The 17169-nt window shown below is 48.7% G+C and overlaps 7 non-coding genes across 7 annotated transcripts; all 7 read right to left on the bottom strand.

Annotated features, from left to right (window-relative positions):
• Nucleotides 1-865: 865 nt before the first annotated feature.
• Nucleotides 866-984, bottom strand: LOC124562973. Its single transcript, XR_006969774.1, has one exon. It is a non-coding gene; the product is annotated as a 5S ribosomal RNA (ribosomal RNA).
• A 1013-nt stretch (nt 985-1997) lies between these two features.
• Nucleotides 1998-2116, bottom strand: LOC124563229. Its single transcript, XR_006970005.1, has one exon. It is a non-coding gene; the product is annotated as a 5S ribosomal RNA (ribosomal RNA).
• Nucleotides 2117-3129: 1013 nt separating this feature from the next.
• On the bottom strand, nt 3130-3248 carry LOC124562972. The gene has a single exon (XR_006969773.1). It is a non-coding gene; the product is annotated as a 5S ribosomal RNA (ribosomal RNA).
• A 1012-nt stretch (nt 3249-4260) lies between these two features.
• LOC124562971 lies at nt 4261-4379 on the bottom strand. The gene has a single exon (XR_006969772.1). It is a non-coding gene; the product is annotated as a 5S ribosomal RNA (ribosomal RNA).
• Nucleotides 4380-12102: 7723 nt separating this feature from the next.
• Nucleotides 12103-12221, bottom strand: LOC124562970. The gene has a single exon (XR_006969771.1). It is a non-coding gene; the product is annotated as a 5S ribosomal RNA (ribosomal RNA).
• Nucleotides 12222-13233: 1012 nt separating this feature from the next.
• Nucleotides 13234-13352, bottom strand: LOC124562969. Its single transcript, XR_006969770.1, has one exon. It is a non-coding gene; the product is annotated as a 5S ribosomal RNA (ribosomal RNA).
• A 1013-nt stretch (nt 13353-14365) lies between these two features.
• Nucleotides 14366-14484, bottom strand: LOC124562968. Its single transcript, XR_006969769.1, has one exon. It is a non-coding gene; the product is annotated as a 5S ribosomal RNA (ribosomal RNA).
• Nucleotides 14485-17169: the final 2685 nt, after the last annotated feature.

Genomic DNA, 17169 nt, shown 5'->3' with positions numbered 1-17169 from the left:
TTATGAGCCGGAAGGACGCGCTTCGTGTATTTTTTTTTTTTTTGTGAGATTTATAAATTTATTTATTAACATTACATCGTTACAAGCTAACACCTTTACAACATAAAACACGAACAGAGTTGTAATTGTAAGCACTTCCTTCTGCAATCCGACGTGCCAGCAGAGCGACTGCCGAATTAGCGGGCGCGCCGCCGTGTGTGTGAGACGCGCAGCTTCTCGTTGCACCTCCTGTCATCCGCTTGGCGCGTGCAGCCTTCGACACTCGCGGAAGACGCATCTTGTCCCTGGTGTCCAGCGCAGGAGGGTTGGCGCGCGGCCGACCGGCGTATGGCCTGTGCGGGGTGTGGCAGAGTGTTGTTGGAGGGCGCCACTGCTGGCGATGTGAGCTTCCTCGCCTCGCCTCAGACGAGGTGTTTGCGTAATTTGCAGTGCATTCGCACCATTCCTGTCCCTGTCCCCGTCCCGACTTGTCCCGACTTTGCTCGGCTGCCGCTCGCTGCCGCTCGGGTCGTGGCCCATATAACAGCGCAAGCACAAGAAACGTCTGCAGGAGATGACGAGACGAGACGAGACGACTAAGGAATATATTGATAATTACATATCGAAGTAGGAATTGTACACCGCTACACAACAACAGGCGCTGACGTATTTCAGAACACATCTGCCGATTCGTACTGTTTTGTCGTTTTCAAAGACTTCCTGGCGAACTTGGTTAGCACATTCTCCCTCAAACTGAGATATTTACTGCAATTTCGCACCTTATGGTCATTACAGTAGATTAAAATGCTTAAGCAAGAATCTTTGTCCCAACAGAACGGTGGTATGGAAAGAGGGCGGTATAAAAAAAAAAAGGTAAATGAAAGGGAGCCAACAGCACGTGGTGTTCCCAGGTGGTCACCCATCCAAGTACTAACCACGCCCGATGTTGCTTAACTTCGGTGATCGGACGAGAACCGGTGTACTCAACATGGTATGGCCGTTGGCGCCCATATAATGTAGGCGCATGGCAGAATTCGCATTCGGTTCTTATCCCAACACACACAAAATCATACTTTTCGGTCGAAAGCAGCCGCATTTTTTTTTTATTGACAATTCGTCACGTTAGCGCGAACGCAATCCTGAGTTCCAAAACTTATGAGCCGGAAGGACGCGCTTCGTGTATTTTTTTTTTTTTTGTGAGATTTATAAATTTATTTATTAACATTACATCGTTACAAGCTAACACCTTTACAACATAAAACACGAACAGAGTTGTAATTGTAAGCACTTCCTTCTGCAATCCGACGTGCCAGCAGAGCGACTGCCGAATTAGCGGGCGCGCCGCCGTGTGTGTGAGACGCGCAGCTTCTCGTTGCACCTCCTGTCATCCGCTTGGCGCGTGCAGCCTTCGACACTCGCGGAAGACGCATCTTGTCCCTGGTGTCCAGCGCAGGAGGGTTGGCGCGCGGCCGACCGGCGTATGGCCTGTGCGGGGTGTGGCAGAGTGTTGTTGGAGGGCGCCACTGCTGGCGATGTGAGCTTCCTCGCCTCGCCTCAGACGAGGTGTTTGCGTAATTTGCAGTGCATTCGCACCATTCCTGTCCCTGTCCCCGTCCCGACTTGTCCCGACTTTGCTCGGCTGCCGCTCGCTGCCGCTCGGGTCGTGGCCCATATAACAGCGCAAGCACAAGAAACGTCTGCAGGAGATGACGAGACGAGACGAGACGACTAAGGAATATATTTATAATTACATATCGAAGTAGGAATTGTACACCGCTACACAACAACAGGCGCTGACGTATTTCAGAACACATCTGCCGATTCGTACTGTTTTGTCGTTTTCAAAGACTTCCTGGCGAACTTGGTTAGCACATTCTCCCTCAAACTGAGATATTTACTGCAATTTCGCACCTTATGGTCATTACAGTAGATTAAAATGCTTAAGCAAGAATCTTTGTCCCAACAGAACGGTGGTATGGAAAGAGGGCGGTATAAAAAAAAAAAGGTAAATGAAAGGGAGCCAACAGCACGTGGTGTTCCCAGGTGGTCACCCATCCAAGTACTAACCACGCCCGATGTTGCTTAACATCGGTGATCGGACGAGAACCGGTGTACTCAACATGGTATGGCCGTTGGCGCCCATATAATGTAGGCGCATGGCAGAATTCGCATTCGGTTCTTATCCCAACACACACAAAATCATACTTTTCGGTCGAAAGCAGCCGCATTTTTTTTTTATTGACAATTCGTCACGTTAGCGCGAACGCAATCCTGAGTTCCAAAACTTATGAGCCGGAAGGACGCGCTTCGTGTATTTTTTTTTTTTTTGTGAGATTTATAAATTTATTTATTAACATTACATCGTTACAAGCTAACACCTTTACAACATAAAACACGAACAGAGTTGTAATTGTAAGCACTTCCTTCTGCAATCCGACGTGCCAGCAGAGCGACTGCCGAATTAGCGGGCGCGCCGCCGTGTGTGTGAGACGCGCAGCTTCTCGTTGCACCTCCTGTCATCCGCTTGGCGCGTGCAGCCTTCGACACTCGCGGAAGACGCATCTTGTCCCTGGTGTCCAGCGCAGGAGGGTTGGCGCGCGGCCGACCGGCGTATGGCCTGTGCGGGGTGTGGCAGAGTGTTGTTGGAGGGCGCCACTGCTGGCGATGTGAGCTTCCTCGCCTCGCCTCAGACGAGGTGTTTGCGTAATTTGCAGTGCATTCGCACCATTCCTGTCCCTGTCCCCGTCCCGACTTGTCCCGACTTTGCTCGGCTGCGGCTCGCTGCCGCTCGGGTCGTGGCCCATATAACAGCGCAAGCACAAGAAACGTCTGCAGGAGATGACGAGACGAGACGAGACGACTAAGGAATATATTTATAATTACATATCGAAGTAGGAATTGTACACCGCTACACAACAACAGGCGCTGACGTATTTCAGAACACATCTGCCGATTCGTACTGTTTTGTCGTTTTCAAAGACTTCCTGGCGAACTTGGTTAGCACATTCTCCCTCAAACTGAGATATTTACTGCAATTTCGCACCTTATGGTCATTACAGTAGATTAAAATGCTTAAGCAAGAATCTTTGTCCCAACAGAACGGTGGTATGGAAAGAGGGCGGTATAAAAAAAAAAAGGTAAATGAAAGGGAGCCAACAGCACGTGGTGTTCCCAGGTGGTCACCCATCCAAGTACTAACCACGCCCGATGTTGCTTAACTTCGGTGATCGGACGAGAACCGGTGTACTCAACATGGTATGGCCGTTGGCGCCCATATAATGTAGGCGCATGGCAGAATTCGCATTCGGTTCTTATCCCAACACACACAAAATCATACTTTTCGGTCGAAAGCAGCCGCATTTTTTTTTTATTGACAATTCGTCACGTTAGCGCGAACGCAATCCTGAGTTCCAAAACTTATGAGCCGGAAGGACGCGCTTCGTGTATTTTTTTTTTTTTGTGAGATTTATAAATTTATTTATTAACATTACATCGTTACAAGCTAACACCTTTACAACATAAAACACGAACAGAGTTGTAATTGTAAGCACTTCCTTCTGCAATCCGACGTGCCAGCAGAGCGACTGCCGAATTAGCGGGCGCGCCGCCGTGTGTGTGAGACGCGCAGCTTCTCGTTGCACCTCCTGTCATCCGCTTGGCGCGTGCAGCCTTCGACACTCGCGGAAGACGCATCTTGTCCCTGGTGTCCAGCGCAGGAGGGTTGGCGCGCGGCCGACCGGCGTATGGCCTGTGCGGGGTGTGGCAGAGTGTTGTTGGAGGGCGCCACTGCTGGCGATGTGAGCTTCCTCGCCTCGCCTCAGACGAGGTGTTTGCGTAATTTGCAGTGCATTCGCACCATTCCTGTCCCTGTCCCCGTCCCGACTTGTCCCGACTTTGCTCGGCTGCGGCTCGCTGCCGCTCGGGTCGTGGCCCATATAACAGCGCAAGCACAAGAAACGTCTGCAGGAGATGACGAGACGAGACGAGACGACTAAGGAATATATTTATAATTACATATCGAAGTAGGAATTGTACACCGCTACACAACAACAGGCGCTGACGTATTTCAGAACACATCTGCCGATTCGTACTGTTTTGTCGTTTTCAAAGACTTCCTGGCGAACTTGGTTAGCACATTCTCCCTCAAACTGAGATATTTACTGCAATTTCGCACCTTATGGTCATTACAGTAGATTAAAATGCTTAAGCAAGAATCTTTGTCCCAACAGAACGGTGGTATGGAAAGAGGGCGGTATAAAAAAAAAAAGGTAAATGAAAGGGAGCCAACAGCACGTGGTGTTCCCAGGTGGTCACCCATCCAAGTACTAACCACGCCCGATGTTGCTTAACTTCGGTGATCGGACGAGAACCGGTGTACTCAACATGGTATGGCCGTTGGCGCCCATATAATGTAGGCGCATGGCAGAATTCGCATTCGGTTCTTATCCCAACACACACAAAATCATACTTTTCGGTCGAAAGCAGCCGCATTTTTTTTTTATTGACAATTCGTCACGTTAGCGCGAACGCAATCCTGAGTTCCAAAACTTATGAGCCGGAAGGACGCGCTTCGTGTATTTTTTTTTTTTTGTGAGATTTATAAATTTATTTATTAACATTACATCGTTACAAGCTAACACCTTTACAACATAAAACACGAACAGAGTTGTAATTGTAAGCACTTCCTTCTGCAATCCGACGTGCCAGCAGAGCGACTGCCGAATTAGCGGGCGCGCCGCCGTGTGTGTGAGACGCGCAGCTTCTCGTTGCACCTCCTGTCATCCGCTTGGCGCGTGCAGCCTTCGACACTCGCGGAAGACGCATCTTGTCCCTGGTGTCCAGCGCAGGAGGGTTGGCGCGCGGCCGACCGGCGTATGGCCTGTGCGGGGTGTGGCAGAGTGTTGTTGGAGGGCGCCACTGCTGGCGATGTGAGCTTCCTCGCCTCGCCTCAGACGAGGTGTTTGCGTAATTTGCAGTGCATTCGCACCATTCCTGTCCCTGTCCCCGTCCCGACTTGTCCCGACTTTGCTCGGCTGCCGCTCGCTGCCGCTCGGGTCGTGGCCCATATAACAGCGCAAGCACAAGAAACGTCTGCAGGAGATGACGAGACGAGACGAGACGACTAAGGAATATATTTATAATTACATATCGAAGTAGGAATTGTACACCGCTACACAACAACAGGCGCTGACGTATTTCAGAACACATCTGCCGATTCGTACTGTTTTGTCGTTTTCAAAGACTTCCTGGCGAACTTGGTTAGCACATTCTCCCTCAAACTGAGATATTTACTGCAATTTCGCACCTTATGGTCATTACAGTAGATTAAAATGCTTAAGCAAGAATCTTTGTCCCAACAGAACGGTGGTATGGAAAGAGGGCGGTATAAAAAAAAAAAAGGTAAATGAAAGGGAGCCAACAGCACGTTTTTTTTTTTTTTTTTTTTTTTTTCTTTTTTTTTTGTTTTTTTTTTTTTTTTTCTTTTTTTTTTTTTTTTCTTTTTTTTTGTTTTTTTTTTTTTTTATTTTTTTACAGTAGATTAAAATGCTTAAGCAAGAATCTTAAACACAACAGAACGGTGGTATGGAAAGAAGGCGGTATAAAAAAGAAAAGTAAATGAAAGGTAGCCAACAGCACGTTTTTTTTTTTTTTTTTTTTTTTTTTTTTGTTTTATTTTTTTTTTTTTTTTTTTTTTTTTTTTTTTTTTTTTTTTTTTTTTTTTTTCATGTGCTATAATGGTACTGTCGACTCCATGTCCCACGACGAACAGACGAAAAAGAAAACGGATCCCCCGTTAGCATCCTTGAGAATGTCGACGTCCGTCGGGAAAAAGCGACAGGTGCAAAGAAAAAACCATAATCCAAAAAATCTTCTAAATGGAGACAAGTAATCCACCAGAAAAACAAGAGTCCAGTAGAGAAAAATATAAAACACAAAACTAGAAAAAGAAGCCACTTCCTCAGGTGTACTATTACTGGGAAAGTTCCACACCAGTAAAGCATAGGAGTAAAGTCCAACAAGTGGAGAAGTGAAACTAAGAGAAGGAAATTAAAGGCACTGCGCGGTAATACAGGAAAAGACTAAAAGATAGTACTGCCGCCACTTGGGAGACCTACATGAGAAAGTTCTGCAAAAAGAAATTGCCGATGTCCACAGCATAAAAATAATCAAAATCAAGGAGAAGGTAAACCATACCGGAAATGAAAAGGAACACAAAGAATAAAAAGTAGAGTACCTCTGATTACACAAATGTCAATAATTGTACGTTCCTGGAAAACACAACACGAGCGGTCAAAGTAGAAGAGTATACCAAATCATCAAACCATGTTAAGTAGCCATCGACATCCGAGTAAAAGCATGAGCAAGGGCAACCTGCAAAAAATTCGCGAAATTAGCACGATAGCCAGGCATGGCTGCAGTTTGTTCATGCTGAGTCCATAAGTATGTAAGAAAGTCAAATTCGGTTGTCAATTTCAGGGAAAACATTGCAAAAACGGCATGACCCAGGAGCCACACCGTGGCATTCTTCTTAGTATTCGGGTAGGCGGCGCACTGAGGGATTAAGACGTCTGTCGGCAAAACAGAGCGCGTATCCACCCGATTGATAAGGCGAACCATATCTCGGGCGGTATGCCAAACACTGCAAAAATGGCCACACACGAAACGGTGTTCAAGCGTATCCTCCACAGCACACAGGTCACAAGCTCCAGACGAGATGAGATTAATGGAGTGGAGCTTCGCATTCGTAGGGAAGGTACGATGGACAACCTTGTACCACACTGCGTGTACAGAGGGAGGAAGAACATTGCTGGCAAGATTTTTCCATACCGTGACCCAGTTATACCACGGTAGCCGATACTCCCACTTACAACGCACAGTAGACCCACGGAAAGCAGAAGCGACGTCGCTGACTCGAAGGCTGGGAACGTCACAGAGCTCCAAGTAGCTGTTTTCCATATAGTAGCGACGCACATAATTAAGAAAAAAGGGAATGTGCGAGACATTCACCGGCGCCGCCGCAGATGGAGGACGATACAGATTGAAGACCGCCGCAGTGGTACCGTTCGGGGCCTTTTCCATAACAACAGTGGTCCGTTTCCAAAACAGAGCAGAGCACTTCGCGCGTAGATCTACTAGACCCAAACCACCATCTGTCGGGCTGAGAGAACAAGTGGCATACGAGACTTTAAAAATGTCACCTCGCCATAAAAACCAATACACCGCCTGCTTGAGGGCACGTTCCAATTGCCGAGGCAATGGAAGGACCTGTGCGAGATACCACGCCCTGGCCAGAATGGTAGTATTGATCAAGGCCACCTTATCACGAAGCGCCAACGTGCGAGCCGCATAGATCTTGGCAACGGCACGCACCTTGTGCAGCGTGGACCGCCAATTAAGCGCCTCCATCCGTTGTGGGTGAGAAGAAAACAGCACGCCCAGGACTTTTTGTTGTTCGCGGACGCAGAACCAGTTCCTCTGTAAGGACCTTGCGCGGGGTGTAAGAGGCAAACAAACAGTCTTAGCAGGGTTGACTATGGCACCCGTGGCTTTTTCAAAGCGTTGCAGTGCGCCATATAAAGTGTCAACGTCATCGGAATGGCCAAGGAAAACACCAAGGTCGTCGGCGTATGCCTTACAAACGAGGCGGTCCGCCCCGACCTGAATGCCGCGGCATTCGCGGCCGATAATCCGCAGCAACGGATCTAAGGCTACAGAAAAAAGGGCCATCGAAAGGGGACACCCCTGCCGCACCGAGCGCTCAACACGGAAAGCCGGCGTCAAGCGGCCGTTGACACTAACTCGTGACGTCGCATTCTGTAAAAGATGCTTTACCACAGTCGTAAACTTAAGGCCGAATCCCATCCGCACAAGAACCTGGCGGAGGTATACATGGCTAATGCGGTCGAAAGCATTTTTGAAGTCAATCAATAAGATGGCAGCAGTCGGCAGGCGCGCACTTTTAACAAAGCCGATACAGTCGCGATATGCGAGAACGGCGTCAAAAATGTTTCGACCCGGCACCGCACATGATTGACTGTCACTGAGAACCGACGGTAAAACAACTTTAAGACGTTGAACCACACAGCGCGTCACAATCTTAAAATCGGCGTTAAGTAAGGTGATCGGCCGAACAGCGTCAATACAGGGCGTCGCATTCGATTTAGGTACTAAGGTCACTACCCCCTCCTCAAACGCAGCAGGGATAACAGCACCATCCCGTATTTCATTTAAAAGAGCCACAAAAACATCACGAAAAAGATCATAAAACTTCAAATAAAATTCAGAAGGAATGCCGTCGGGACCAGGCGATTTACACTTAGGGCTTCGTCGGATAGCGTCGTACAGGTCGTCAGGTACATAAGCAGCATTTAAATGCGTCCTATCCGCACGAGTTAAAACATGAGGTATAACTTGTAAAAAATCCCGCAACGCATCACAGTCAACATCCAGCGCACGGAAAAGGGAGCTAAAATGATTAAAAATATCCCGCTCGATGTCGGACTGGACAGTAGTCCGTCCACCGTCGCACTTTTTCCAGGTACTGATGTGCAGACGGGCACGCCTCCGTCGTTCCCTGGTCAGATGGTAAAGCGACAAAGGTTCGCCATCCACAACCCCCGCAGGCTGGCTGCGCACGACGACACCATTACTGACAGCACGCAAATCAGCGAGAAGCTTAAGCTGAAATTGCTTAAAAGCGGGCAGCAAGGCAGGCTGTGACGTCACGCGCAGCGCGAGGTCTTGTAAACACGCCTGATGGAAGCGGGCCGTAGCGCGACGCCAACGAGCCGCCTCGCGGCTAAAATCAATTAAAAACTGCCTTATCACTGGCTTGGCCTCCCCGACCCACCACTCCAGCACACTACAGTCACCTCGCCGAGTCCCGAGTAATTTATGCCACAGATTGGTAAAACACCGGACAAAATGGTCGTCGGTCAATAAAGCACAATTAAATTTCCACAGATTCTGTCGTCTGGGAACACAAAAACGAGGCAATAAAAGCTGACAAAGGTAACCGGAATGATCAGAAAACAGCACGGGAAACATTTCCGTGCGGCAAATACGGGCAGAAAGCGAGGCAGAAATGTAAATTCTGTCCAGGCGGCTGTGCCCCGTGGGATAAAAATGAGTATAGTGGGTAACATCAGGGTTTAAAACACGCCACGTATCAACGAGCCGAAAACTGCGAATCAAGTCGCCGAGCTCGCGACAAATGTTAGGACGAGGCACCTGATCGACAACATCTAAAACGCAATTAAAATCGCCGCCGACAACTAAAGCATCCACATTCCGGTGTAGCAGTGCACACAATTCCTGCCCATAAAAAACAGCCCTCGCCGGCTTATCGTTCCCAGACGGGGCATAAACGTTAACAAAGACAACGCCCAGTATAGTGCAACTAACAGCACGACCATTTGGTAAAATAGCAACGTCGGAAATAGCAAGATCAGAACGGACTAAAATGGCAGTTCCTGCATTGGAATCCGGTAAAACATTGTCAACAACAATAAAGTCACTAAAATCGTGTAAAAAGACAAGTGCATCGCGCGTCACCTCTTGTAAAAAGACAACATGGCAGTGGTGATCACGTAAAAAGGCCTGAAAAGCCAGTAACTTGCACGGGTGGCACAACTTGTTAAGATTAATAGTGACAACATTCCACTGGCTAAAATCGTAAGTCATAGACTCACACAGTTAAAAGACACACAAAAGTAAAAACACACAGAAAACACGGAATGTGCAGGTTCACGACAGAGGAGGGGGCACACAGGACACACACTATATCTCCGCACCCTCCACAACAACCTCCGCCCACTCCGAAGGCTCGAAGGGGGAGAGGGGTGGCAGGGTGGCAGTAGCTGGCACGGCAGAAGCGACCGACACAGGATCCCTGACGGGCATCTGCACGTCGGAGGGAGGCACCGACACGCGGTCGTGGATAGAAGGACCAGCGCGACGTCGGTGGACATCCTCAGCCTTCCGTTTCGTCGACATAGGTGCCGCAGTCACAGCCGAGACAGTGTCGGGCGCTAAAACAGGCACGTCTGCAGAGGCTGGTTGACTTAACACAGTCCGCAGATGGCGAACAGCAACGTCACGTTGCTGCGCCGCATCGCTCAGATCAGCTGACTGCGCGTGGCGAGAGGAGGCCCGCGGCGACTGTTGTTGTTGCTGTTTGCGCGGCGGCTGACGCCCGGAGCCGGAAGCCTGAGGCGGCCGGAGCTCCACGTCGAGGTCGCGCCGCGCGGCACGGCGTTGCGACGCCCAAGAAGAGGCGGGGGAGCGCCCTACCGGGGACGGACTACGGTCACGCCGCGTGTAACCCCCGTCGTAAGAAGGGGAGCTACTGACACTGCGGAAGCGTTGCCTACTGGAACTCCGAGAACGAGCTTCATCCCGTTGCGGTTTCGGTTCCACAAAAACATGGCGTGATTCCGCAACAAAATTAGGCTCAGAAACATCAGAGGGTACAACGACGGGTGCAGGCACAGAAGGAGAGGGTGCCAACTGCGACACAATAGGTGCAACAGGGTCCGAAATAGGGCACGGAACAACATCGGTTACCGATTGCGGCACGGAGTCAGAGACAGCCTCCGACACAACAGCACCCACAACCGGTTGAAGAGCAGCAGGCACGTTTTCCGAAGCCGCGGACAAAGGTTCCTGGCCGGTAGTCGCAAGATCAGAGACAGTAGCATCAGCAGACACATCCATCGCTTCCGCGGCGGCAGCAAGATTAACATCTGCCGCACGCCGCGCGGGCGCGGGGGGGGCGGAACCCAAGACCGTAGCGGCGACGGAAGCAAAACTAGCTCCTTGCAAATTGGCCTCAAGTGGTAGCTGAACAGGCCGTTTGCGCTTCGGACAATCCTGCCGATAATGTCCGACACCGTTACAAAATGAGCAAGTCTGTGGCTGGCCACTGTACGTGACAAACGCACGGTGGCCGTTTACCAAAATAAAAGACGGAATATGCTGCCTGACCACCATCTTAACACTGCGCACACCGTTCTCGACTTGAAATATGTACGCAGACGACCATTTCTCTTTCACTACAGATAGAACAGTGCCATAAGGCCGCAAGTGACGAGAAATAGTGTCGTTGCGAATTTCAAACGGGAGGTTAAATATGCGGATTTGTCGAAGACCAAAACCAGCATGAGACACAGTGACATTACTAATATTTCCGTTAAGGTGTCGAAATCTACGAACACCGTCATTAACAGAGACAACAGCATCACACAGATCGGGAGATTTCAGTTTCAAGAACACAGAATTTAAAAACGTATCGAACTGAATACCGAGCACATCAGTAGTAGACAACATCAAGTCCTCAAGCAACCAACGATGGATCTCGAAAGCCGAAGGTTTCTCTACGGAACGATCAAACTCGCACTGAATATTATTCTGTCGCTCTTCACTTTCATCGTAAACGATATCCATTACTTACAGTTCAATAGAAAGAAAGAAAGCAACAAGGAAGAGGGAGCAGACGACACGCGAGGTGCCGCCGGCCCAGTCGCACGAGGTAAACACAGCACGCCAGGCACCGAGGTGTTGGCTGGCGCGCGGCCGACCGGCGTATGGCCTGTGCGGGGTGTGGCAGAGTGTTGTTGGAGGGCGCCACTGCTGGCGATGTGAGCTTCCTCGCCTCGCCTCAGACGAGGTGTTTGCGTAATTTGCAGTGCATTCGCACCATTCCTGTCCCTGTCCCCGTCCCGACTTGTCCCGACTTTGCTCGGCTGCCGCTCGCTGCCGCTCGGGTCGTGGCCCATATAACAGCGCAAGCACAAGAAACGTCTGCAGGAGATGACGAGACGAGACGAGACGACTAAGGAATATATTTATAATTACATATCGAAGTAGGAATTGTACACCGCTACACAACAACAGGCGCTGACGTATTTCAGAACACATCTGCCGATTCGTACTGTTTTGTCGTTTTCAAAGACTTCCTGGCGAACTTGGTTAGCACATTCTCCCTCAAACTGAGATATTTACTGCAATTTCGCACCTTATGGTCATTACAGTAGATTAAAATGCTTAAGCAAGAATCTTTGTCCCAACAGAACGGTGGTATGGAAAGAGGGCGGTATAAAAAAAAAAAGGTAAATGAAAGGGAGCCAACAGCACGTGGTGTTCCCAGGTGGTCACCCATCCAAGTACTAACCACGCCCGATGTTGCTTAACTTCGGTGATCGGACGAGAACCGGTGTACTCAACATGGTATGGCCGTTGGCGCCCATATAATGTAGGCGCATGGCAGAATTCGCATTCGGTTCTTATCCCAACACACACAAAATCATACTTTTCGGTCGAAAGCAGCCGCATTTTTTTTTTATTGACAATTCGTCACGTTAGCGCGAACGCAATCCTGAGTTCCAAAACTTATGAGCCGGAAGGACGCGCTTCGTGTATTTTTTTTTTTTTGTGAGATTTATAAATTTATTTATTAACATTACATCGTTACAAGCTAACACCTTTACAACATAAAACACGAACAGAGTTGTAATTGTAAGCACTTCCTTCTGCAATCCGACGTGCCAGCAGAGCGACTGCCGAATTAGCGGGCGCGCCGCCGTGTGTGTGAGACGCGCAGCTTCTCGTTGCACCTCCTGTCATCCGCTTGGCGCGTGCAGCCTTCGACACTCGCGGAAGACGCATCTTGTCCCTGGTGTCCAGCGCAGGAGGGTTGGCGCGCGGCCGACCGGCGTATGGCCTGTGCGGGGTGTGGCAGAGTGTTGTTGGAGGGCGCCACTGCTGGCGATGTGAGCTTCCTCGCCTCGCCTCAGACGAGGTGTTTGCGTAATTTGCAGTGCATTCGCACCATTCCTGTCCCTGTCCCCGTCCCGACTTGTCCCGACTTTGCTCGGCTGCCGCTCGCTGCCGCTCGGGTCGTGGCCCATATAACAGCGCAAGCACAAGAAACGTCTGCAGGAGATGACGAGACGAGACGAGACGACTAAGGAATATATTTATAATTACATATCGAAGTAGGAATTGTACACCGCTACACAACAACAGGCGCTGACGTATTTCAGAACACATCTGCCGATTCGTACTGTTTTGTCGTTTTCAAAGACTTCCTGGCGAACTTGGTTAGCACATTCTCCCTCAAACTGAGATATTTACTGCAATTTCGCACCTTATGGTCATTACAGTAGATTAAAATGCTTAAGCAAGAATCTTTGTCCCAACAGAACGGTGGTATGGAAAGAGGGCGGTATAAAAAAAAAAAGGTAAATGAAAGGGAGCCAACAGCACGTGGTGTTCCCAGGTGGTCACCCATCCAAGTACTAACCACGCCCGATGTTGCTTAACTTCGGTGATCGGACGAGAACCGGTGTACTCAACATGGTATGGCCGTTGGCGCCCATATAATGTAGGCGCATGGCAGAATTCGCATTCGGTTCTTATCCCAACACACACAAAATCATACTTTTCGGTCGAAAGCAGCCGCATTTTTTTTTTATTGACAATTCGTCACGTTAGCGCGAACGCAATCCTGAGTTCCAAAACTTATGAGCCGGAAGGACGCGCTTCGTGTATTTTTTTTTTTTTTGTGAGATTTATAAATTTATTTATTAACATTACATCGTTACAAGCTAACACCTTTACAACATAAAACACGAACAGAGTTGTAATTGTAAGCACTTCCTTCTGCAATCCGACGTGCCAGCAGAGCGACTGCCGAATTAGCGGGCGCGCCGCCGTGTGTGTGAGACGCGCAGCTTCTCGTTGCACCTCCTGTCATCCGCTTGGCGCGTGCAGCCTTCGACACTCGCGGAAGACGCATCTTGTCCCTGGTGTCCAGCGCAGGAGGGTTGGCGCGCGGCCGACCGGCGTATGGCCTGTGCGGGGTGTGGCAGAGTGTTGTTGGAGGGCGCCACTGCTGGCGATGTGAGCTTCCTCGCCTCGCCTCAGACGAGGTGTTTGCGTAATTTGCAGTGCATTCGCACCGTTCCTGTCCCTGTCCCCGTCCCGACTTGTCCCGACTTTGCTCGGCTGCCGCTCGCTGCCGCTCGGGTCGTGGCCCATATAACAGCGCAAGCACAAGAAACGTCTGCAGGAGATGACGAGACGAGACGAGACGACTAAGGAATATATTTATAATTACATATCGAAGTAGGAATTGTACACCGCTACACAACAACAGGCGCTGACGTATTTCAGAACACATCTGCCGATTCGTACTGTTTTGTCGTTTTCAAAGACTTCCTGGCGAACTTGGTTAGCACATTCTCCCTCAAACTGAGATATTTACTGCAATTTCGCACCTTATGGTCATTACAGTAGATTAAAATGCTTAAGCAAGAATCTTTGTCCCAACAGAACGGTGGTATGGAAAGAGGGCGGTATAAAAAAAAAAAGGTAAATGAAAGGGAGCCAACAGCACGTGGTGTTCCCAGGTGGTCACCCATCCAAGTACTAACCACGCCCGATGTTGCTTAACTTCGGTGATCGGACGAGAACCGGTGTACTCAACATGGTATGGCCGTTGGCGCCCATATAATGTAGGCGCATGGCAGAATTCGCATTCGGTTCTTATCCCAACACACACAAAATCATACTTTTCGGTCGAAAGCAGCCGCATTTTTTTTTTATTGACAATTCGTCACGTTAGCGCGAACGCAATCCTGAGTTCCAAAACTTATGAGCCGGAAGGACGCGCTTCGTGTATTTTTTTTTTTTTTGTGAGATTTATAAATTTATTTATTAACATTACATCGTTACAAGCTAACACCTTTACAACATAAAACACGAACAGAGTTGTAATTGTAAGCACTTCCTTCTGCAATCCGACGTGCCAGCAGAGCGACTGCCGAATTAGCGGGCGCGCCGCCGTGTGTGTGAGACGCGCAGCTTCTCGTTGCACCTCCTGTCATCCGCTTGGCGCGTGCAGCCTTCGACACTCGCGGAAGACGCATCTTGTCCCTGGTGTCCAGCGCAGGAGGGTTGGCGCGCGGCCGACCGGCGTATGGCCTGTGCGGGGTGTGGCAGAGTGTTGTTGGAGGGCGCCACTGCTGGCGATGTGAGCTTCCTCGCCTCGCCTCAGACGAGGTGTTTGCGTAATTTGCAGTGCATTCGCACCATTCCTGTCCCTGTCCCCGTCCCGACTTGTCCCGACTTTGCTCGGCTGCCGCTCGCTGCCGCTCGGGTCGTGGCCCATATAACAGCGCAAGCACAAGAAACGTCTGCAGGAGATGACGAGACGAGACGAGACGACTAAGGAATATATTTATAATTACATATCGAAGTAGGAATTGTACACCGCTACACAACAACAGGCGCTGACGTATTTCAGAACACATCTGCCGATTCGTACTGTTTTGTCGTTTTCAAAGACTTCCTGGCGAACTTGGTTAGCACATTCTCCCTCAAACTGAGATATTTACTGCAATTTCGCACCTTATGGTCATTACAGTAGATTAAAATGCTTAAGCAAGAATCTTTGTCCCAACAGAACGGTGGTATGGAAAGAGGGCGGTATAAAAAAAAAAAAGGTAAATGAAAGGGAGCCAACAGCACGTTTTTTTTTTTTGTTTTATCTTTGTCACAACAGAACGGTGGTATGGAAAGAGGGCGGTATAAAAAAAAAAGTAAATGAAAGGGAGCCAACAGCACGTTTTTTTTTTTTTTTTTTTTAACGGTGGTATGGAAAGAGGGCGGTATAAAAAAAAAAGTAAATGAAAGGGAGCCAACAGCACGTTTTTTTTTTTTTTTTTTTTTTTTTTTTGAACGGTGGTATGGAAAGAAGGCGGTATAAAAAAAAAAAAAAAAAGTAAATGAAAGGGAGCCAACAGCACGTTTTTTTTTTTTTTTTTTTTTTGTTTTTTTTTTAAAGAGGGCGGTATAAAAAAAAAAAGGTAAATGAAAGGGAGCCAACAGCACGTTTTTTTTTTTTTTTGTTTTTATCGGGCCTCCCATCTCCCCTTATAGCCCGGCCTTGTCGCTCTCCACAAAACGCCTTCCATTGGCGAGCTTCATGAGCTATAATGGTACTGTCGACTCCATGTCCCACGACGAACAGACGAAAAAGAAAACGTATCCCCCGTTAGCATCGTCGGGAATGTCGACGTCCGTCGGGAAAAAGCGACAGGTGCAAAGAAAAAACCATAATCCAAAAAATCTTCTAAATGGAGACAAGTAATCCACCAGAAAAACAAGAGTCCAGTATAGAAAAATATAAAACACAAAACTAGAAAAAGAAGCCACTTCCTCAGGTGTACTATTACTGGGAAAGTTCCACACCAGTAAAGCAGAGGAGTAAAGTCCAACAAGTGGAGAAGTGAAACTAAAAGAAGGAAATTAAAGGCACTGCGCGGGAATACAGGAAAAGACTAAAAGATAGTACTGCCGCCACTTGGGAGACCTACATGAGAAAGTTCTGCAAAAAGAAATTGCCGATGTCCACAGCATAAAAATAATCAAAATCAAGGAGAAGGTAAACCATACCGGAAATGAAAAGGAACACAAAGAATAAAAAGTAGAGTACCTCTGATTACACAAATTTCAATAATTGTACGTTCCTGGAAAACACAACACGAGCGGTCAAAGTAGAAGAGTATACCAAATCATCAAACCATGTTAAGTAGCCATCGACATCCGAGTAAAAGCATGAGCAAGGGCAACCTGCAAAAAATTCGCGAAATTTGCACGATAGCCAGGCATGGCTGCAGTTTGTTCATGCTGAGTCCATAAGTATGTAAGAAAGTCAAATTCGGTTGTCAATTTCAGGGAAAACATTGCAAAAACGGTATGACCCAGGAGCCACACCGTGGCATTCTTCTTAGTATTCGGGTAGGCGGCGCACTGAGGGATTAAGACGTCTGTCGGCAAAACAGAGCGCGTATCCACCCGATTGATAAGGCGAACCATATCTCGGGCGGTATGCCAAACACTGCAAAAATGGCCACACACGAAACGGTGTTCAAGCGTATCCTCCACAGCACACAGGTCACAAGCTCCAGACGAGATGAGATTAATGGAGTGGAGCTTCGCATTCGTAGGGAAGGTACGATGCACAACCTTGTACCACACTGCGTGTACAGAGGGAGGAAGAACATTGCTGGCAAGATTTTTCCATACCGTGACCCAGTTATACCACGGTAGCCGATACTCCCACTTACAACGCACAGTAGACCCACGGAAAGCAGAAGCGACGTCGCTGACTCGAAGGCTGGGAAC

This window comes from Schistocerca americana, unplaced genomic scaffold (genome assembly GCF_021461395.2).
Source record: "Schistocerca americana isolate TAMUIC-IGC-003095 unplaced genomic scaffold, iqSchAmer2.1 HiC_scaffold_119, whole genome shotgun sequence".
Taxonomy (NCBI): domain Eukaryota; kingdom Metazoa; phylum Arthropoda; class Insecta; order Orthoptera; family Acrididae; genus Schistocerca; species Schistocerca americana.
Note: the sequence above shows the minus strand (reverse complement) of the source record. Positions and strands in the feature narration are given on the sequence as shown.